This window comes from Poecilia mexicana, unplaced genomic scaffold (assembly GCF_051168715.1).
Source record: "Poecilia mexicana isolate PSO_F unplaced genomic scaffold, ASM5116871v1 scaffold_11, whole genome shotgun sequence".
NCBI lineage: Eukaryota > Metazoa > Chordata > Actinopteri > Cyprinodontiformes > Poeciliidae > Poecilia > Poecilia mexicana.
In genome coordinates this window covers 21537219-21559856 of record NW_028263380.1, presented here as the reverse complement: position 1 = coordinate 21559856, position 22638 = coordinate 21537219, and the positions used below count along the sequence as shown (strand labels likewise).

General features: G+C 35.9%; 1 long non-coding RNA gene across 1 annotated transcript; it reads right to left on the bottom strand.

Moving 5' to 3' along the window:
• Positions 1-10524: 10524 nt before the first annotated feature.
• LOC148156526 (uncharacterized) lies at positions 10525-16845 on the bottom strand. The gene is made up of 2 exons (XR_015764663.1): positions 12420-16845; positions 10525-11739 (listed from the first exon to the last, which is right to left on the bottom strand). It is a non-coding gene; the product is annotated as an uncharacterized LOC148156526 (long non-coding RNA).
• Positions 16846-22638: the final 5793 nt, after the last annotated feature.

Sequence of the window (22638 nt, the reverse complement as noted above, 5' to 3'; positions counted from 1 at the left end):
AGATTTTAGTCTGAGGAAACGAAGAAACAACCATATTTATCAGGAGCGTCAGAATGAGATACTTAAGATCAGGAACTTAGAAAATAAAGAACTGAAACTTCAGTTTATTAAAAAAATTAATCTTTAAAGCTGCAGTAACTTTTATTAAAAGAATAAATGTTTTTTACAGATTTGATAAAACTGTCACTCTGTTATGGCAGTACGGTACGAGACGGATAATCTGTGAAAATATCAATTGGAGCCTGTAGGAGAGCCTTAGCGCTGTAAATCATGTTTGTGTAGGTGCTGCTTACACCCTCCCTCTTGCTCAAAGCTTATCCCTGATAGGCAGGAATGCTCAGGCTAGTTAGCATGGCCACTGGTGACGGCAGATGGACAGTTGTCCTGGAACAGTTAGATACTTACTGAATGGAAAAGCGCTTCAGCTTCGAAACGCTCTTTATTTATGAACTAGAAACAGCCAATCAGAGCCAGGAGGAGGGTCTTAGCGCTGTCAATCATGCGTGCCTTTACACCCTAAACAAATGAACAAAAGGGTGAAAAAAAGAAATCTACCAATCAGATTCCTGACAGAAAGTGAGTCAGCAGGTAATTATAATGCCTCAGTTGCTTCTTCAGTAGTATTTGAAGAGGTTTTTGAGAAGACAAGCCGCCATGTTGCCAATCAAAACAAAGTTCTGAGCAGGGCGGAGCCACTGAGAGTGAGAGCTGAGCACAGAAAGGGAAAAAAACGGGGAGGCGACTCTTTTGATTCACTTTTGAGCATGACCACATTAAACTGCGCGTACACAGGCATGATTGACAGCGCTAAGGCACTCCTACCGACTCTGGTTGTTTTTGACCGCGATCAGTCAAAATTGGGTGTTGTAGCATGAGAGGCAGTGGAGATTTATTTTTTACACACTGACAAGCGATAGTGACAGTTTTAACTTTTCCTTTTTATAAAAGTTACAGGCTGCAGCTTTAATATGTTCAGTGAGAATGATTTTCTGAAGTCAAACTGTGAAAATGAAAGCAAAAAGAAAAAAATAGTTGTTTTTTTGAGACACAGAAATATTAGCATAAATTATTCAGAGGCCTTCTAAAGCCAGCCTCAGTGGTCTGGGGAATTCTGCTGTTTTTCTTCATGTCTGCCAGAAAGAAGAGTTTGGGTTTTCTTTTTGCTCTGATCAGTTCCTGGCTCCTGATTTCAGAGTCTTTATCTGAATTTCATTTCTTCTCCCATGTGGTGGCATATTCCCTCTGCCTCAGATCGTCTACCTGCACCGTTCCTCATAAACTCACCTGTTGTCGCTCCTTCATCCTCCAGGTTCCTCGTTCAGCGGTTTTTCAGATCCTCAGCTTTCTGGCTGCACAGCCTTGTTTTCCTGCAGGCGTCTAACTTCATGTTGCATGTTTTCTGTCGGCCGACTCGCTGCTTTGGCAGCGCCTCAGGTTTTGTTTTTGTGACATGAAGTTCATTAGTATTCTGCCCTGACCTCCTACTTGTTCAGTCCTGCATTTAGTTCCTGCGCTGACTTCTCTGCAACAAGAATAAAAATCAATTTACATGTAAATGGGGTGTATTTTTCTTTCTTATTTTTTAGCGTTTCTCTCTGTGTACTGAGGAAAACCATTTTCTTTGTTGCTTTGAGACATTTTGAGTAATTGTCATTGCAGACATTTGCATTATTATCTCTGTATCAACATCATGTATGACAGATTTACACCTTGTGAAACTGAAAGAAGTTAAATGAAATGTGTTTTATATTAAAAAAACTCAAATATTTCTACATACTTTGTATGGAAAGCAGAATCTGTGATTTATTCTTGTTTAATTTATACATTTAACTCAGTGTTTTTTTTTTCATTGTCATCTCTTAAGGAAATACAAGTTTGTTTTTTTATTGGTTACTTTTATTGCTTTTTTTCAGGCTGGTAGATTTTTTTCCATGTCATAAGTCAATAAATGTTTTTTTTTAAAAAGGAACCATAAATTTAGCAAAACACGACCAACACCAGAAAAAAAAGATGACACTCTGAGACAAAAATGGCAACATTAAAGCTTTCAGCTACACTTTTAGACAGAAATTGTATTTCAGAAAACAAAATTTTTTGAAGTTTTCAAGTTAATTGGATTTTCTGAGCCGGTTCTGATGCACATGAGTCTAAAAATAAATAAATAAAACATTTCAATTACTAAATTGTGTTTTATTAACATGAGTGAATGTGTGACATTTTTTGCACATTTGTGATGGAAACGCTGCCTATGTCAGCAGAATAACTTTGGTTAATATTCTGCGTAGAAACATAGCAGTAGTGAATGGAAGCAGCATAAAGTCTCACTTCCTAAACAATATCAGTTGCAGTACTTTTCCTCACAGTGTGACATTTGACCTGTAAAAATCCACTACAAGTAAATACTACACATAGAGTGGCTGAATCGATTCAAAATACTCACAACTGATCATTCATTTGGCTCAGACACCAAGGGGAAATAAAGGCTTCCATTTTTTAAATTGTAAAATTAAGTAATACACAAGCTTTCTTCTCTTACTCAGGGAACTTTATGCTCACAAATTAACGATATTTAATGGTCTTTTTGTGTCAGAAGAATGTTTGAAAATTATTGATCTGCTATTTAAGATTTTTTTTTCTGTTTAAAACTGAAACTCAAACTCAAATTTGGTCGAATTTACAGTAAAAATAACATATTGTTTTTCTTTGCAGAAATCTCAATCAATTTGACTCCTCTGCTGTAAAGATGGTTTTCAGTGGACAGATGAGGATGTTCCCGAACTGAACCAACCAGAACCATCGTCTGAACATGGCGGACGACCTCTACAGCAGCACCTTCTCAGCCTCTGAATCGGACTTCCCCTCCTCCTCCTCTTCCTCCTCCTCCTTCCTCACGCTCGAACAGAGGGCGGCTTTCGTCTTTGTCCTCATCCTCTTCATTTTCCTCGGCCTACTGATCGTCCGCTGCTTCCGGATCCTTTTGGACCCGTACCGTAGCATGCCGTCGTCTACCTGGACGGACTACATGGAGAAGGACACGTTTGATTACCGGATTTCCTGACAGGCAGCCTGAGAGGCAGCAACCCTGACAACTCAATGCGTAAACTGAGGCACCGATCACATTGACCAATGACGGCACCAACACTGATGCACATTTTCTTACTTCTGTTTGTTCTACAAATCAATCAGAGCGAAATGTGATTAACTATTAGTAAAATAAATCACAATCAGCTGAATTAGCTTTGGGTAAAAAACAATTACTCTGCAAAAACACAAAATCTTACCAAGTAATTTTGGTCTAATATCTTCAAACTTCAAATAAGACAAATCTAACTTGAAAGTAACTTTTTGTTTTAAGTAAATAATATAAGTTAAATAATTTGTCAATTTGACAATAATGACAAAAACGTTCCACTGGCAGATTACTTCACTTGTAACACAAGAAAAATGTATTGTTTTAAAGTGAAAAAATTTGCCAGTGCAACTAGAACTGGTTGCTAGGAGACCGGCGGGGCTTGGCTGGTGTTGCTAGGTAACGGCTTTGGTTCTCTTGGCCAATGAAACTAGAATTTTTTCATCAATATCAAGGAATTATTTACTTAAAACAAGCCTCTGTATCTTGCTAAAAAGTTCCTTGTCAGTTAGTTTTGTCTTATTTCAAGTTTGCCAAGATATTTGTAAAAAGAACTAGAGAAAAAAAATACTTGGTAAGATTTTGTGTTTTTGCATTTCAATCAATCAATCAATCCATTTTATTTGTATAGCACATTTCAGCAACAATGCCGTTCAAAGTGCTTTAAATCATAAAAACACAAAAATACAAAGACATGGAACACGCCAAAATAATTTTAAAAAAATCTCTTAAACTAATTTATAACATTAATTTAAAATCTTTCTTCAAAATACTACTTATTTTGCCTTTTCCAATTTCTCTTACTTAACCATATTTCCTTGCAGTAATTTTACAGTATTACCTATTATCCTTTGCAAAACATTTTCCCATAGCAACACCCCAAATGTGGATAAAATTTGCCAAAAATAGTTACCTGAAAACGCATAGTGCATATAGACATCAATTGTTTTTGCACAACTTTTTACACAGAAACATAACTTTAACTTAAAGGGCAACAGAAATGTCAAATTGTCAAACTTCAGAGGTTTTGATTTGACTCTGAAACCTTTTTTCTGCCAGGACCTTTAAACTAACAAAGAGAAATGTGCATTTTGTGTTGTTGCTGCTTTGTGATCGTTGTCTCACCCAGCAGGCGTCACATCTGAGCAGAAACACACCAACTAACAAATGCAGAGGTGGGCAGAGGATCCAAAAATTACATTGAAGTAAAAGTGTTTGGTAAAAAGTTACTCAAGTAAATGTAACTGAGTAACTACTTACCACCCAACTCTGCCCAAATGCAGTCAGTTTTGTTGAACAAATGTCAAAGAAATCATATTTTCTTGAAGGAAGAAAATCTGTAAAAGAAGCGAGAAAATATTTCTGAAAATGTTGCTTTCAGAAAGATTAGATTTGCATCATGTTTAGCAAAATCTGCAACCCCTCTGATGAGCGCTGCGCGTCTGTAACTCGACGTCCAGTCTGGTTTCTGCTCAGATGTGGTGAAGGTTGCAGAAATCCCCAAGCTCTGCGGCTCTCCAGCATCACTGCAGGAGTCGGCAGCGATGCGGCGAATGGTGGAGAGGTGATTTCATCAACCGCCTGCTGGGCAACATGCTAGGGTTGCTGTCTCTCATGGGAGAAGAACTTGTTTTTGTTGCTTTATGTTTATTTGCAAAACTTATTAAGACTTTAAAGACTTGTTCAAACATTTTGTGAAGTTCACCTGGACGGTGAGGCGTTTATTTTTGTTCTTTTAGCGTGTGGAGGAGGATGCAGAGGAGGCGCAGGAGGAGGCTCAGGAGAGTTGGAGGACAGAGTGAACAAAGCTGTGTTGAATCGGTTTGACTGCAGCGATGAGACGAGCCGGTTTCCAGCGGCTCTCTGCCAGTTGCTTAGTAACTGGTGTTTTCAGCTAAAGTCTACAGTCAAAATGTCCAAATTAAAGAGGACCTGAAGAAGAAACAAGTGACCAACGCAAACACATTCCTCCCAGCGACGCATTTTTTCGCTTTGATGCAGAAAGGGATGTCAGCATGGAGTCTCGCCGCTTTACTGACATCAACAGGTGAGTCTGAGAAACGGCCTCCCAATGTCAAACACTAAGATGAAATGAAATGTAGTTGTTCCTCAAGATGTCACTGAAACTAGGAGAAAATATAAACACATCACCAGCCGGAGCAACAGTACGACTCGCGACGGGAACTGAGGGCCAAACACGGCCCGCCGTAAAGGTTCATGGGGCCCAAAGAGAAACGCAAACAAAACTTTGAGTAATTAAATATCTTATCAAATGAAAGCATCACTCTTCAAGTGAGAACTCTTCAAGTTTTCACTTGGAGTATTAGGGCCACAAAAAAGAAAAAATCTGACATTTTTTCTCAAAATTCTGACTTTTTTTCTTGGAATTTTGACTTTTTTCTCTGCATTTAACCTATAAGATCAGTAAAATTCTGGGGGCGTCAATTCTAAGAAAATAATTCAGAATTCCTGGGAGAAAAGTCAAAATTTTGAAATTTTTCTGAGAATTTTGTTATTTGACCTCAGAAGATTAAAGCCAGAATTTTGTTTTTTCTTCTCCAGGGCCCAAAATATAAGGTTAAGTGGAAATTTGGAGGATTTTATGGATGAAAATGACAATAATTCTTATAAGTAGCAAAAAATAACAAAATCCAAAATCAGTTTCTTTCAATAAAAAAATTATTAAACTTTAATAAAAACTGCAGGTGTGTGTCTGTGTCTGGTGAATTTCTGGTGAAAACATAAAATTTTACCCAATTAAGAGTAGAAGTGCTTCATAATAAAGTTACTCAAGTAAGAGTAAAAAGTACAGAGTAGTAAAAATACTCCTAAAAGTAAATTTTTCAAAAAGTTACTCAAGTAAATGTAATTGAGAAAATTTAACTAGTTGCTACCCAACTCTGTCTACACTCAGCTAACCAGCTACACTGTAAAAACACAAAATCCTACCAAGTGTTTTGGCCCAGTTTCTAGTGCAAATGTCTTACTACACTTGAAATAAACAGTTTTCAGCAAGAAGCTTGTTTTGAGTAAATAATTCCTTAATATTGATGAAAAATTGCTTGTTCTTTTGGCAGATAAATTAATTTATAACATGGGGAAAATGTCTTGTTATAAGTTAAATAAACTGCCAGTAGAACTAGAATTATTTCATCATTATTTATAAGTTATTTACTCAAAACAAGCTTCCATATCTTTCTGAAAAGTTACATGTAAGTTTGTTTGTCTAATGTTTAGTTTCTGGTGCTAATTTGCACCAGAAATTAAACACAACATATTTGGTAAGATTTTGTGTTTTTGCAGTGAATAACTTTCTAAAACACAAAAACCCAACTATTAGCTGAAACTAAATTAACACCAGGAACAGAAAACAGATCGTTAAATGCGATTTTGCATTCCCCAGACCAGCTTTTCCTTGAGTTTCATGCGTCTTTCATGTACATTAGAATTCCAAGACGCATTTGCAGGCGCAGCAGAGCGGCAGTGATGTGTATCTGCTTCTGTCTGCAGCGGGGGCCCCCCTCAGGCGACCTGCACACACTCTGCTGTAATGGGCCTCCTCATGGTTGGAGGTCTCCTGTCAAATCTCGGAGCTGAAAACCCCCCCGGGAGAAGAGCAAGGGTTTGAAGTCGGAATAAAGAATCAGACGGGAAAGAGAAAGCAGCTCTCCTCTGGGCTTTTCCTCGCAACCAGGTGTGAACGCTGGAAGGTGGCACGGTTCGCTTCCTGAGTGGATGAAGGCATCAAAGCGCAAACCTAAACACAATGGACAGATTTCTGTTTTATTCTCAAAGAACTCGGTTTAGACGGTTATTTTAGGCCTCTGGAGGACGGTCCAAAAGGAGAGGTGCTCAACCTCAAACTCACTGGAAAAACACAAAATCTTACAGAATATTTTTGATTAGTTTCTAGTGCAGAAATCTTGAAATAAGACAAACTAACTTATAAGTAACTTTTTAGCAAGATATCTTAAGTAAATAATTCCTTAATATTGGTGAAAAAGTTCCATTGGCAAGGAGAATTAAAGCTGTTACCTAGCAACCCCAGCCAAGCCCAGCTCGTCTCCTAGCAACCAGCTCTAGTTCTACTGGCAGAAGTGAAATAATCTACCAGTGGAACTTTTTCACCAACATTAAGGAATTATTTACTTAAAATAAACCTCTGTGTGTTGCTGAAAAGTTAGTTTTAAGTGAGTTTCTCTTATTTCAAGTGTAATAAGATATTTGTACGACAAACTGGACCAGAAATTCTTGGTAAGATTTTGAGTTTTTGCAGTGCTGAAACCAACTTGTAGCTTTCTCTCCTTGCAGATGGGCAGAAAGCCTGGAGCGATCTTCCTCCCTCCTCTTCCTCCTCAGCAGGACCCAATCTTCTCTTCGCTTGGTAAATCTTTAGGTTTTTGAAGATCTCCAGAGGGGGCTTCGCTGCAAGGAAGGTGACCGAACCTTTACCTGAAAGGAACAAAAAAACCGACATAAAGTTTTACAGGACGGTTTTCATTTTTTTAATTTCCTCTCTGGGGGAGAAGGAGACTTTTCTTCCTGTCCTTATCGGAGCCTCTGCTGATTGAAATCAGCATGATCAGGTGGAATCGAGGATATGAAATCTTATCAACTTGAATTATGCCTGGATTTTATTGTGTTAAAAGTTGCAGGAAGGATTTTTTGTAGTATTATTATTATTATTCTTATTAAGTTCTGGATCGCCTCCCGTCAATCCCAGGCGGAGATCAGAGATGAAGTATGAAACTATTCATTCATTTATTCATTCATTAATCCACCCACCCTCCCATCAGGGCGTCTTCAGATTGAAGCGGTAACCATTGAATGGTTTCTTTTACACATTTTTCCATTTAATTGCAGAAGAAATCACCGTCTCTTCACTCTCATTAACTGTGTCTCTAATTGCTGTTTAATGGCAGTTTGTGATTCATAATATTAGCTTTGCAGCCATGAATCAACTGCTGTGTTTAACAGAGTCTATATTTTATATCTTTATTTATAATTAAGATTTCATCTGTTTTAAATTATCTGCAAAAGTATCAGATAAATTCTGTCTTATTTGCCTCACAGAAAACATCATAGTGGGTATTAGAAATTGATACAGCCATGTTAAAATTCAGTTTTTTGATGCAAACATAACTTTATTTTCTCATCTGGGGGTGAAAAAAAGACCCTTTAAATGGTGACACTGATTTTCTACTAACATGAGTTTTAAGGGAATTATTAATTCTGAGAACAGGATTAAGAGAATTTCAGCATTTTCAGTTGTTTTTTTATTTATTATTCCCCCTTCAAGATTTCAGTGTGTAGCTAAAGTGAGATATATAGGTCGTAAGTCTACAGAGGAGGATTACAGCCACAAAAAAAGAGACTCTAATCTCAAAATTCTGATTTCAATCTCAAAATTCTCAGATATGAAAACTCAATCTGGGATTAAACTCACAATTATCACTTTAAAATAATAAAAATTAACTTTTTTCTTAGAATTATAACCCTAAACTCAGAAATCTGACTTTTTTTCTCAGAGTCAGAGTTATCCATGAGGCAAATCTGGTGTTAACACTGAAATCTACCAGATCAATTTGGCACAGGCTTTCAGTGCAGGTTTACAAATCTTTTATGTGATTATTTCCATTTGCTAACTGAACACACTTTGGTTATTTATTTGAATTTACACAAAATTTGAAGTATGAGTTGAGTTCTTAGATGAAAGTCAAAATTTGGGGTTTAAAGTAAAAAATATATTGATTTTTTTGTAGGTGGCACTAATCCTCTTCCATATAATCACACTAAATATGGATTTTTTTTAAAATGCCAAACAAAACCCTGCCATTTCAACATGAATACAGGTTTTAATACCCACTCTTGTACAGCAGAAACATGTATTTTCCCGGTGTGATGGCACTCATGACCACATATTCACTTCATATGCCTGTCTTGTAAACACACTCACTCATAGAGAGGAAATGCTGCCCTGCACAAACTACTGCTGACTGTCCCAGCGTCTCACTGCCAGACCAAACCCGTTCCTCTCCTCCATCCCTCCGTCCTCACTGCCGATTTATACCTTTACTCACTTTATCTCCTCTCCCTCCACTTTCATTGGATTTTTTTAATCTCCGCTGGCTTTACCACCTTGACAGGTAAATACATTTGAGTTGCTAAAGCTCATAAAGGAGTAAAATGGTGATAAAGGAAGAAAATAATTCTCCAAGACGTCTCACTGTCTTATCTTTTCACTTGCTCTCGCGGCTGTCTCCCCTTGAAAGAGCTAAAACTCTCATTACTTCGCTGTCAGCTGCTGCAGAAAGAAAGAAAAAACCCGTGAGTAGGTTTTTCACTGCAAAAACACAAAACCTTACCAAGTATTTTTGGTCTAGTTTCTTGTGCAAATACCTTAGAAAACTTGAACAAAGGCAAACTAAGTTAAAATTAACTTTTCAGCAAGTTATATAGAAGCTTGTTTTAAGTAAATCATTCCTTATTATTGATGAAAAATATATTTTTTTCTATTAGCAGGTAAATTATCTTATTTTATGGGGAAAATATCTTCCAGTGGAACTGGAACTGGTTGCTAGGAGACGGGCTTGGCTTGGCTGGGGTTGCTAGGTAACGGCTTCAGTTCCCTTTAGCAATGAAACTGGCACTTTTTTTTTTTTTTTTACCAATATTCAAGTGCATTTTTAGCAAGATATAGAAGCTTATTTTCAGTAAACAATTCCTTAATAATGATTTTAATAAAGTAGTTCCCTTTGCAGATTATTTAACTTTTAACAAGAGATTCTTCCCATGTTATAATTTATATGCCAGTAGAATAAGCACTTTTCCATCAATGTTAAGGGATTATTTACTGAAAACAAGCCTCTATATTTTGCTGAAGATTTACTTTAAAGTTAGTTTGTCGAATTTCAGGTGTTGTAAGTAACTTACACTAGAAACAAGACCAGAATTACCTAGTAAGGTTTTGTGTTTTTGCAGTGTTACTGAAGTTGGAGTAAGGTGCTTCAATGGACGGCTGCTTATTGTTGCTCTACCGGGACAAAAACACTCATAAAGCCACACAGTGTGTGTTTTATTTAGTTTTGGTCATCAGAGACTCAAGACAGTCATTTATTTTTAAAACATAATTTAAATTGGTATTTAAACTAAACCTGTAATAAAAGGCGTTGGTATAAAAAAACTAAACTAAATATCAAGTAAAATACAGTAAGATAATAACGGCTGAATTGAAAATGATCTAAAATAACCCCCAGATAAATGAAAATGACGGTGGAGGGAGGGATATGATAAATCAGGATGAGTTATAATTTACTTTATTCATTTAACATTTGCAACACAAGATCATTAATTTGTTTTATGAGCTACTGAGAATAAATTATACCTTCTTAGCCTGTTTTGTCGACATTTCTTTCGAAATTAAAGTGTCCAGAAAAGATGCTTTTTTTACAACATTGACTGTTTTTAGTGGACATTGTCTGATGAACCAAGGCTTGTACATGTATTAATGTGGACCTGGATTTTCTAAACTGCATTCTATTAACAAAAAGAAATGTTTACAGCTCATTGCAAAAACATCGCGCTCAGTCTGACGTATCTACATGCAAATGTCTGCGCTCTGATTTCATAATGGGAGGAAATGGAAAAATTTACCAAAGGCTTCAAATGCATATTAAAAAGACTGAATGAAAAAATATATATCAGTAACATAAATTGGTAAAAACTACAGAAGAGGATTAGAGCCATTGGAAATTATATAATCTTGACCTTAAAGTCACATTTCTGAATCTCAGAAGCCTGGTTTTTTTCCCCCTCAGAATTCTGATTTTAATTTCAGAAACCTGGAACTTTTTTTTTTCTTTTTTACAGAATTTTGACTTTTATCTCAAAATTTTTATTCTCAGATCTTGATTTTAATCTAAAATTTTGTCTTTTCTCCAAATTCTAACGTGTTTAATCAGAATTCTGGCTTTAATTTCAGAAATGTGACCTTTTTTTTGCAGAATTCTGACTTTTTTCTCAAAATTCTTAATCTCTGAATTTTGATTTTTGATCTTAGTAGATTAAAACCAGAATTCTGAGAAAAAAGTAAAAAAATTATTTCTTTTTTTAGTGGCTCTAATCCAAACAGTCGATGTGAAGATAAAATACATTTTCTTCGTGTTTTTTCTGTTCAAGCTGCAGCTCTTTTCTTGCAGAAGTCGAGTCTTTGGTAAAACTTTGTGTCTTTAAACCCTTTAATTCTGCCGTCTGCCTTTCAAACCATCCTCACCTTTCTCTTCCTTCTTCACTATTGTTTCCTCCTCCGCAGCTTCATCCCCTCTCTCCCTTTGCATCCTTCCTCTCCTTATCCTCCTCTTCCTCTTTGCCTTACACTAAGTCTGTTTACATAGGATTAGAAACTCAAGCAGTGCTCTTGCTGATGTTTTTTACCCTTTAAGGGAGTCGGGACAGGAAATCTGTCTCTGCTGAGTGTTTGTTTATAACGTGTGTGTGTTTGTGCTAAACTTCGGGTACGGCCGCGGCTTTCGTAGGTGAATTTCACCCTCAGGCTGTTGGTTTACTCGAGCCGTCTTTACTTTCACGCCGTACTTGAAGGAAAAATCCACCTGGAAACATAAGCAGAATAATTGGGTCCTGTTGAAAAAAGGCTTAAAGGTTGGAAGTGTCAGCAGGTCTGGGGGTTGGAGATGGAAACCAGTTCTACAAAAAGAAAAATAACTGCAAAGTTCATAAAAAAAAACGTAAGGCAGACACATCCAGATTTATCAGAGAAAAATGTACTGTAAAAAGTCTGAATTTGGAAATACAAACTAAGGAAATGTGCTTAAAATATGAAATGTTTCAATATTAAGTATCTTTTCTACAGGTAGTTGGTTTTATCCCCAAATTAAATATTCATAAAAACGTTTCAAGAGACGTCTTTGTGCAGAAGGTTATCTCCACTAAACGCCCATCTTTAAAAACAAATTAATTGTAAGAGAGTAATAATCTCAGGGGGCCCTGCACATAAATTTCGCAATCCTGTTACATTAAGCCAAAACTTTCACCATGCGATTCGTCTGTTAGAGAATAAAACTTTATAATCCAACTTTCAATCAACTTTATGGTCCCATAGGACTGATTGATGAAGAACCCTGGGAAATTATTACTTTTACTTGCCAATATTAAATCAATATATTTGTGGCATGAGCGTTGCTCCTTAGAGATGCTACACTGATAACAGAGGAACTTATACTCATGCTACACTATGCAAACGCTCAGTCTCCACTGATGAAAATACACTTACCTTGGTATGTTGAATGGGACATGCGATGGGAGCCGACCCTATTTTCTATAAATAATAAAAATATTACAGGCATCAGACGAAATGTCGACAGTGCCTCTTTTTATTTTCAGTTTATTTGAAATGGGACTGAAAAGGCCCCATCTTTATCCAACCTGTTGTATTCAGAAGCATCAACACTTTCCTAAAGGCACGAACACCCTAAAAAGCACACACACTTCACATATGTAACAGTAGCTAAATTTATTCTTGTTTGGACTTATGTAAAACACATGTTAGACATTTTTTTAGCATTGGTGACGAGATAGGAAACACCATAGGTGCCTAAATAGTGGCACCTAGTGGAGCAGCTAATTCTGCATTTTACATTCGCCTGTATGGCAGCAATAGGAAACAAAATGACAACAGGTTAATAATTATTTTCCAAAATGGTTGCCCCAGCAGATTAGCACAGATAGGTTACTGCTAGCTTGTAAACCACTACAATTTCAGCTGTCAAATATCTAGTTTACTAAACAAGCATAGCTTGTGGTTTAACATTACAAGCTAATGGCTTACTAGTTTACACCAAGTTGGTGTGTTGTGGTATAAGCTAGTTGTAAACCACTAGCTTAAGCATTGGTAGCTAATGCTGAAGTGAGTTAGCATTAGCTACCAATGCTAATCCGAACACACCAGGAACATATTTTATATAAAAATGATTCAGCTTTTATTTCTGTGCTGATATAGCTAGTAAACTTTTTGTTGTTAAAGAAGGAAATGTGATGCTTGTGTAAAGTTACTGTTTACGTCGTTCAGCCATCACTTCCTGCTGTAATGGCCGCCGCTGTCAGCGTGAAACATAAATGCTGCTTTTAAGCCAGAAGAAAACAGCATTTTGTTTGTCAGAGGTCAGTAAGGTGTATTTTTCCTTCAAGTGCCGTGTGTTGGGAATTAAACTGTGAAGTCTCCTGTTTTAAATGCGCTTTTTGATGACTAAATAATGAACTGTTCACTCTGGTCTTTTCGTGTGTTGTGGCTTTGAAAAGGTGTCACATACAGTACAAGAACAAACTGGTATAAACTTTAGCTCAGTGTTTTCAGGGTTTTTTGTACCAGTTATACGTCCTGCTCTCTGCAGTGTTTCTCTATCTGGTGACAACTGTGAATTTCTCTTTGGAGTCGCAACTAAGAAAATCCAAAAACAAATAATTGGTTAATTTTTTCTTGTCTTTTTTTTTGTTTTTGTTTTTTTCCAAATTCACATTTTTGGTAATAAAAAAGTTACGAGTAGCCGCTTTACGGATACACAAGTTACTTTCTGCAAAACAGGAAATGTAATGTAATGTTTTTAACACTGTTATGTTAAAAACAAGCAAATAAATGTCAGACGCTAAGGATAAAAAAATGCACAACTGTTTTATTTTTTTACATAATTATTTAAAGCTCTAAGTAGCTTTAAACATTGTGATTTAAAGATAGCTTTAAAGATTACCTTTAAGCTTTTTTAAGAAAAACTAAGTTTAAAGGTAATCTTAAACTGTTTAGCAAACATTTTCTATGAGGTTATAAATACATTTTGCATAGTAGCAGTTAAATATGACATAACATAACTAAATATGTTATTTTAATAAATTTTAATGGATTTTCAGAGTAAAACACTCAGTTTTTATGTTACAGTTCTGAGCCTGCAGAAGATGAAAAGCTTATTTTTTTATGTTTTGTTTTTTCAGCGGTTTTGATTTATTTGCTTACATAACTGTGCGATGCGGTAATCTCTCAGCTGTTGCTTTAATCTGGTGTTTTTTACAGTGAAGGTGACGTGCAGACTGTGTGTCAGTGTGTGAACAGAGCTTCAGTGCATCTCCCAGTGGTTGCAAGTCGTCACGTTAAAACCCGAGGAGTAGATTTACCTCCCTGCCTTCTGTTTCTGTATGAGGCTGCACTTCTGTTTTGTAAAGAAATAAAAACTCCTGTTGGGTCTTGATTTGCTCCCGGTGATTTTTGTTCTTCTTAAACACGAGACGTACAAATGTTTGGCCAAATTGTCCACTAAAAAGTATTAGCGGATCAAAAAGGCAACCTAAGATCGAGCAAATAAAGTAGCCAGAAATTTATTGTAATCAAAAACACAAAAGCAATTTTTACAATGGTAAAAAAGAGAAAAAGGATTAAATTTCTGCCAAAAACTCTGAAATTTTGTGATTAATCTCTGAAAAACTGAAATTTTCTAGCAAATTTTGGACAGTTGAAGTTAAGAAATTTCCAAGTTCATTGTGGAAAAATTCTGATAATCTAAAAATGTATTTTTTCTAGCAAATTTCTGAGATTTCTTTGCAGAACTTTACTACTTATTAATACTTTAAGTTTCCATGTTTGCTGTATTGACAGAAAGACATCATGTTTTCAGTTTCTTTTAAATTTTGAAATTTATTTTCAGTCATAAGAGGATTCACTTTATTTTAAAACATTGGCCATTTTTAGCCAAATTTAAGAAAGAATTGGACGCAGCTTTTCAGTAAAAGTCTTGCACTTGGGGGCCACATAAAATCCCCGTCCAAGGACCACAAATGGCCCCTGGGCCGCACTTTGGATAACCCTGTCTAAACCCTCAGTTTGAGGTATTTCTTTTTCAATGTCTGAAATCTCCCTGCAAGTGGCACTTTATTAATAAATTATTTTTAGCTCTTATGCACAGAAATCCAGAGACTTTCTGTTGAAATGTGAAAAGTTGCTTTGATTTGAGTCGTATTTTTAAATTAAGCTGCTTCTCTGTGGATGTTATTAGTCTGTATTTCCATAATCTGCATGTGAGAGTCACACATGAAAGCTGACAGATGGTTGATGGGTGGAGACAAATTACAACATGCTGCTGCTAACGAAAAGGAGGATTTCAGCGTTTTGCAAAGCCGGCATATTGATCTGATTTGGGTTTTTCAACAAGCAATGAATCTTAAAAAAAAAAAAAAAGGCAACAGGAAACCTTCATGAAGTTACATCAAAACTTTTTACCTGCTGGACCAGGCAGGATTAAAAACTCATGTTTAAAAAATAAGCAGATTTAGTACAAACGCATTTTCCCTCTCCTTGCTGGTAGTTAGCAAAAAAGGATTCAAAAAGTGTGGTTCCCATGGCAACCAGTACTTAAAATAGCGACAACTCCCTGCATCAGTGAACTCACGCTTCGGGAAAAGTGATAAAATTTAAATACGCACACCAAATTATCAGGGTGGTTTGCAGATTGTTTCCTGTTTTGCATTGTTAACTTTATGGTTGTCTGGAAGCTTTGTTGTTTTTATTTTTTTTTTAAATTCTTTTCATTGTTTTGTTTTTCTTCCGTTCTTACAAGCGAATGGTTTACTAGTTTACACCAAGTTGGTGTAAGCCTCACTATTTGGTTTGGTTTTTCTTCCTGTGTGGTCATTTTTCTACTTTAGGATTTTTCTTTACTGGGTTTCGGTTGTTACTTGTCAGATCCAAGTTGTTTTTTTGCTTCTCTCCCAGTCAAATCTCTGTCTTCAATCAATCAATCAATCAGCCAAGGTTTTGTATTTCACATTTCAGAAACAAGGCAGTTCAAAGCGCTTTACGTCGTAAAAACTGTCATAACACAGTCAACAGTTGAGAAAACCAGTAAACATTTTACCCGTTGCCATTGTTGCACATCGTGGCCAGGATTTACACCTGCAACAAATTAATGGAACAAAATCCAAAACATGAGGAAATAAAAAGGCAAAAACTGGCAAATATGGCTCACCAGAAACCCGCATGCTGGTTTGAGCCGATTCGTCCTGATTCAGGCGGGCGCGAGTTACTCTTACCTTATCTAACACCTTTAGAAACGCCTGTGAAGCGACAAAGCTGCCCGAGGGCAGAGCATTTTAATGAAGGAGATGAAACTCAGGGAAACCTGAGCAGGTTGCTGATCAGAGCAGAGAGAGCAGGTCAGCCAGTTTGAGCGTCTTCGGTTAGGACAGGATTTAATTCATAAAGGTGGGATCTCTGCTCGACGCGCTTCGTCACGCTTCGCCTGGAGATGAAGCCCTTCTCACTTTCACAACGTGGATCCAAAATACCTGAAGCTTGCAAAAAGAAACCTAAGTGTGACGTCCATTTGTTTACTGAAACATCTTTTTAATATGCTTGGCTGGGTGTAAATGTTCAGAAGAAGCACAACGTCTTTCCAAGAATATTTGGTCTGGTCTGGTGGAAATGTCTGAGTAAACTTGAAATAAGACAAAATTAACTTATAAGTAACTTTTCAGCAAAAAACAGGAGCTTGTTTTAAATCAATAACTCTTTAATATTCATGACAAAGTTCTAGTTCCTCTGATATATTATTTAACTTATAATAAGACATTTTCCCTGTGTTATGAGTAAATTAATTCAGTACTTTTTCATCAATTATAAGGATTTATTGAATCGAAAAGGCTGTAATGTAAAGCTGAAAAGCTACTTGTGAGTTAGTTTTATTTTATGTGTACTAGGATATTTGCACTATAAAGTGGAACAAAAATACTTAGTAAGACTTTGTCTTTGCAGTAAAAATACACACTTTAATGAGGAAGAAAAGTTGTAAAATTCACAAACGTGACATTTTCACAAGATCTTACCAACAATTCCTAATTTCTGATGCAAATATCTTAATACACTTGAAATGAGACAAAACTAACTTACAAAAACGTTTTCAGCAATATCGTCATACATATCGTATCGTGACCAGAATATTGTATATCGTATCGTATTGTGAAATTATTGTATCACTACATCCCTACTTGTAAGTTGGTTTAGTTTGGTTTCAAGTGTACTAAGATATTTGCAGTAGAAACCAGACCATAAATACTTGATACGATTTTGAGTTTTGCAGTGAACAAACTGCTGATTCTATATTAAAGTATATTTCATCTAAAATAACTCAAAAACCTTCGGCCTTGGACATTATTCTAGCATAGACATAAATATCCCAGATCTCTGATTGATCGAGCATTCACTCTCTTTCTGCTTCAATCATTTCATGTTTAATGCTCATGTCTTTCTCTTCTTTTCCACCAACTTCGGCTGACTTTGACCTTTCCTGCTTTTAGTTAAGCCGAACCACCTCCACGCTTAATTATGTAGAAAGTAGTGCCTTTAAATGTCTAAAAGTGAAAAGCCGTCACTTACTGTGTGCAGCCTGTCGTCCTGACACTCGGCTGAGTTCAGATCACACGGCGTGGGAGGATCAGAGAAGAAGAAGTTTGTCTTTTGCACTACGGACGTCCTTATTCAACGATGAGGAGGCTGATCAATACAACACAGAGCTTCGAATCTGCAATACAGTTTTTGGTATGGAGGCGCTTTAGCCTCACAGCTGCTAATTATTTGATTTAATTTCTCTAATAAGACCCTTGGAAGAAACAACCTTCAGTTGTTGAATGCTGCTCTGAAAACAGGGAGGATAAAACTGGTTAAAACTAGTCATTGCAGTAGCTATTTAAGTTATGTAATACAAATGTTGCCCTGTAAACTCTGATTGGTTGGTCTTCAGTTGTCATGACGACAGTAATAATGTGCTAACATTGTTTCCCAGTGAAGCCAAGTCAGGTTTTGACTTGGCTTCACTTGACTTGGATGCCTCAGCACCTAAACTGGACTTTAAACCTTCTGTCAGTACAATTTTATTTTGTTTTGTTTTTTTCTTAAATAGTTTGTGTTACATTGGATGAAACAAACAGCCTGTAAAATCTCTTTTCCAGTCCACGGACTATTTTCCCTGAAGTCTTGAAAACCATCAAGATGTTTCTCTGGGAAAAATTAGATGTTTTTTTTGTTGAACAAATGTTTTATCTTTGAAACATCTAGCTAAAACATGTTTCAAAGCACTGACCTTAACTTATCTGCAGTGGTTTAGATGTAGTTCTTGGTGCCTTTGAACGATTCGTTGTGGTCATTCCTGAGAATGCTCACCATTTTTCCATGTTTTCTCCATTTGTCAGCATTGGATCTTACTGTAGATCACTATCATGCTTCCTTGAACAGGCTAGAATAAGTCTATATAAAATATGTTAGTTACATTTTTTGCACAAAAAGATAATGAGATTTTAGTCTGAGCAGTTCTGCCCATTATGATCTCCTTTCAGGGCCTCCTGTCACTTTAAATCCAAATAGATTCTGCTGGCCACGCCCCCAGATCAACGTTTACACTCTTATGTGAAAATGGCCGCAAACAGACGCGCAGTTCTACATCTTTGAAAAGCAGAAGAGCCTGGTAAGTCAATAACAAAACACTTTGTATTTTCCAGAGCAGGTAACGGTAGAACCAGGCGGCCAAACTTGCTGGAACTCAGCTTGTGTTGCAGCTTGTGTTGCTAGGTAACGGGCTGGCTTCGCAGGGGTTGCTAGGTAACGGGCTGGGCTTCGCTGGGGTTGCTAGGTAACGGGCTGGGCTTCGCTGGGGTTAATATTTACACAGTGCCTGCTGATTTGTGACGCTATAATCTCGAGTTTTTTGAAACGGCTCATCTTCCAAACACCAAAAAACACATTACTCTAACGACAAAAAACATCAGGGAGGTTTTTTAAAGCTGTTTTTAGAAGCAGTAGAAACCAAAATGGAAGTACAAAAACTTCCTCTTTACGGCCATTTAGCCAACTTCGTGTTATCAGAGAGGTTTTTGTTTAGATGATTTCTTGATTCAACAATCCTGATAGTAATAGATAGCTATTTCTTTTATAAGTAAAATAATCACTTGAAAGCAGTTTTTCATATTTACCCAGGTTTTATTTGTCTGATATAGAAATATATTTTCTACTGGATTAAGCCTTTAAAACACTGTCGGCTTATTTAAACGTCTATATTCCAGATCTAAATGCACACTGTGTTTCTCCTGATCATGACAAATGACTGCAGTGTGATTTATCAGGAGAGAGAGTTGGGACCAGATGCAGGATTCACTCAGGTCTGTTTATGTCCTGAACCAGCAAAACTAATAAACAAACCCTAAGCTGCAGTTTTCACCTGCTTAAAGAGCATCTCTTTATGAACCAATATTTCAATGATTCAGACTGAAAAATGCACATAAACAATGAAACATTCATAGTAAAACACTGTATTATTCAATATCTGTTTTTTCATTTGTATTTCTGTCTTGTTGCTGCTCTCTGAATGTCTTTACATTTACAAACAGCTTTGGTTTGCGATTCCTCGGCTTGTAGGAAAGTAAAGTAATGAATGCGCGATCGTAAAAAGCATCAACCAATCACCTCCGGTCTGCCAGCACCGCTTCCAGCTGCGAGAAAAAAATCTAACAGAATATGATGAGGTAATTTAACTCTAATAAAGTCGGTTTTATTCATCATCAACACAGCAGGAAATAAACCCTGGGATAGCTCACTTTTTTCTGTCTCTCATTATTCTCACTGATTATTCTAATAAAAATATAAAATGTGATTGACACTAATCTTCCTGCAACAATGTTCACACTATTTATATTTTTATTTAACTCTTACTGGGAGAAAATTGCTCATTTTCTTTCTGAATGAAGCTTTTATTTCATGATTGTTTCATTATTCTACGTGAGGATTTAAGCCTTTAAAGCTTTCGTAGTAGATTAGTTTAACATTGGGTTTATCTTTTTTTTTTATTTTAAATTGCTGTTTTTCCTGAATATAAATACATACTTATAACCATAATGCTGCCATTGAGCAACATGCAGTAATAAAACTGTTTTCTGCAAGCTAAGACATTTTTTAAAAGTTTTCCAGCGTTAAAAATGCTCTTCAAAATGTTTCCTGGATTCAAATGTTCCCTAATCGTGGGACTTGGAAACTAATTTTTATCAGCAGAATGAAAATATTGAAAACAATAGTTTCTAATCGCAGATCCTCAACAGCCAGTGCCCCGCATATTTCAGATTATCAAACTCTACATGTCATTTTATGTCTTAGAAAAAAATCTAAAGTCTGAGAAATAAAATCCTAATTCTGACTGGAAAAAGTCAGAATTCTGACATTATGTTACAAATTTTGAGAAAAATTCAGTTTCTCAGATTAAAGTCAGAATTCTATGAAAAAAAACCCTACATTTTTAGATTGAATTCAGAATTATGAGTGAAAAACTCTGATTTTATTATTGTTGTTACTTTCTGTTTTTTGCTTTAATCGTCTTCCGTACATTCGGAGTTTCCATACATGAGTTTATTTCTAATAGGAAATGCGACAGATGGTGAAGAGAACATCTTTAATCTGCAGTCTGGTTCTGGTTCTGGTTAATGGAGTCAAACTCTCACTTCTGTCATTTACACCTTAGGAAGGTTTTGTTGTTTCGTCTCTTGTTTAAGTTTCAGGTCGTTGGTTAGTTAAACTCTGACTCCTCCTAGTGTTCATTCGCTGCTACTGCAGCCACAGTAAGGTTTGTTTTCAAGCTTTAGTCTCTGACTGGATAAGCCTGATAGGATTTCTTAGCATTTTTAAGGTGTCATGGAAGAAAAACACTTAAATTATCTTTAAATTAGAACTAGGAAGTGTTTTAAATCTTTGTGTTTGAGTGATTTGTAGATTATATTAATTATTGACTTGCTGAATTGAAGTCTTTATAATCTATCAGTAAAATATTTGAGTCTTGTCTTTTCTATTTATACATAATTTACACCTTAATTAGTTTTCCCTCTTTTTGATTTGTCCTTTTTTAATTTTTTAAAATCTTTTTTTATTAAAATAATAAAATCTCATCTTTCTGATGAACTTATTTCAGATGTTTTGAGCTCCAGAAAGATAACTAACTGTTTGCCCTGTTACTGTGAGTCTTCAGCGAACGTTGAGCTCTTTAAAATGTTTGATTTGAACAAACAGGGGATTTAGTTAACCTATACAGGAAAATGAATCCTGTCACCAACTAGTTTTGGTCTGAAGAATATTAGAACATTGAAAAGGACATTTTGCAATTAATTTCAAACATGGCAACCACATTGTTCATGTTTAGAGATTTAAAGTGGAAGTAGAGGATAAATTTAATAAAATATGATGCCCTTCTAACTCACCAATGGTCCTGGGTCACACTTGGGAATCCCCTGGATATTTATCTCCATTTTACTCCTGGAATCCCTCTGATAAAAGTCGGATTTCTGCGTTAGACCTTTGGCCGTTTTTTTCCAGTTCTGATAAACTTGTTTTCTGAAACTTTGTTTTGACCTTTTGATCCCTGTTGGTTAATAATGTACTCAGAGTGGAGGGATTTTTATCCCTCAGGACAAATAATAAACACTTGCTTCTTGATATTTACTTAAAAGTCAAATCTGTTGGGGTAAATAATGGGATCATTGTTCCAAATATTATAAAAGTTGCAAAATCTTGCTGAATCTTGTCAGTACATTTTGCGTTGTGTCAGTGGACGCAAAGCTCAAATAAATGAAACTATTCACCAAGCTGCTGCAGCTTTATCAGTACAGAAATATTATTTTACATCTAACTACAAATTATTTACACAAATGTAAATATATTTGGCTACACAGTTATATTTTTTCATTTCAAAACTTCCAAATGTCTGAAAAAAGTTGAAAAATCCAGATGCTTCAAAATCAGTAAATTTTGACCCTCTGTAATTTTAAATGTTCTCTGTTGGTTGAATTAATCCCTGGTAAACAATGTTTTTTTTTTCTTTCTTGAAACCAGGTTAAATGTTTCCTTAAAGATTTTTTTCCTCACTTATTATCCCACATCTATATGTAACACCGTCAAAGAGAAGTACTGAATTAAACAATATTGAAAGGTTTTTAAAACAATACTGATCTAATTAAAGAAAGAGACTAAGGAACACAGAATAATCAAACTAGAATGAAATAATCAAAACACAAAACAACCCAAAGATTCTAACAGAACATGATTAAATTTAATCTTCGTTAGCCCATATGATCAACTCTTAACATATTTTCAGGCTCATTCAACAGGTTTATAATAATTAGCCATGTGGCTAATAGCCTCCAAAAGTGGGCGTGGCCTAACCCAAGTGATGAAGAGGATTGTGTCTGTGGCGTTTTACCTCTATGAAGGAACATCTTCGGTTTAGGGACACCAAAGGGATTACGCTCCCTGTTTAGTTTTTGTTTGTTTGTTTAGTATCAGATACATTTCTCAGTACTCTCTGCATACAATCTCTGAAACATAACGTTTTAGTATTTCAAATGTCTTTTCAGAAGACTTTCAATAAAAGTCACTCCTATAAATCAGCAGCTTCTCCTGGTTTTTGTTTAGTTTGCAAGTCTGAACT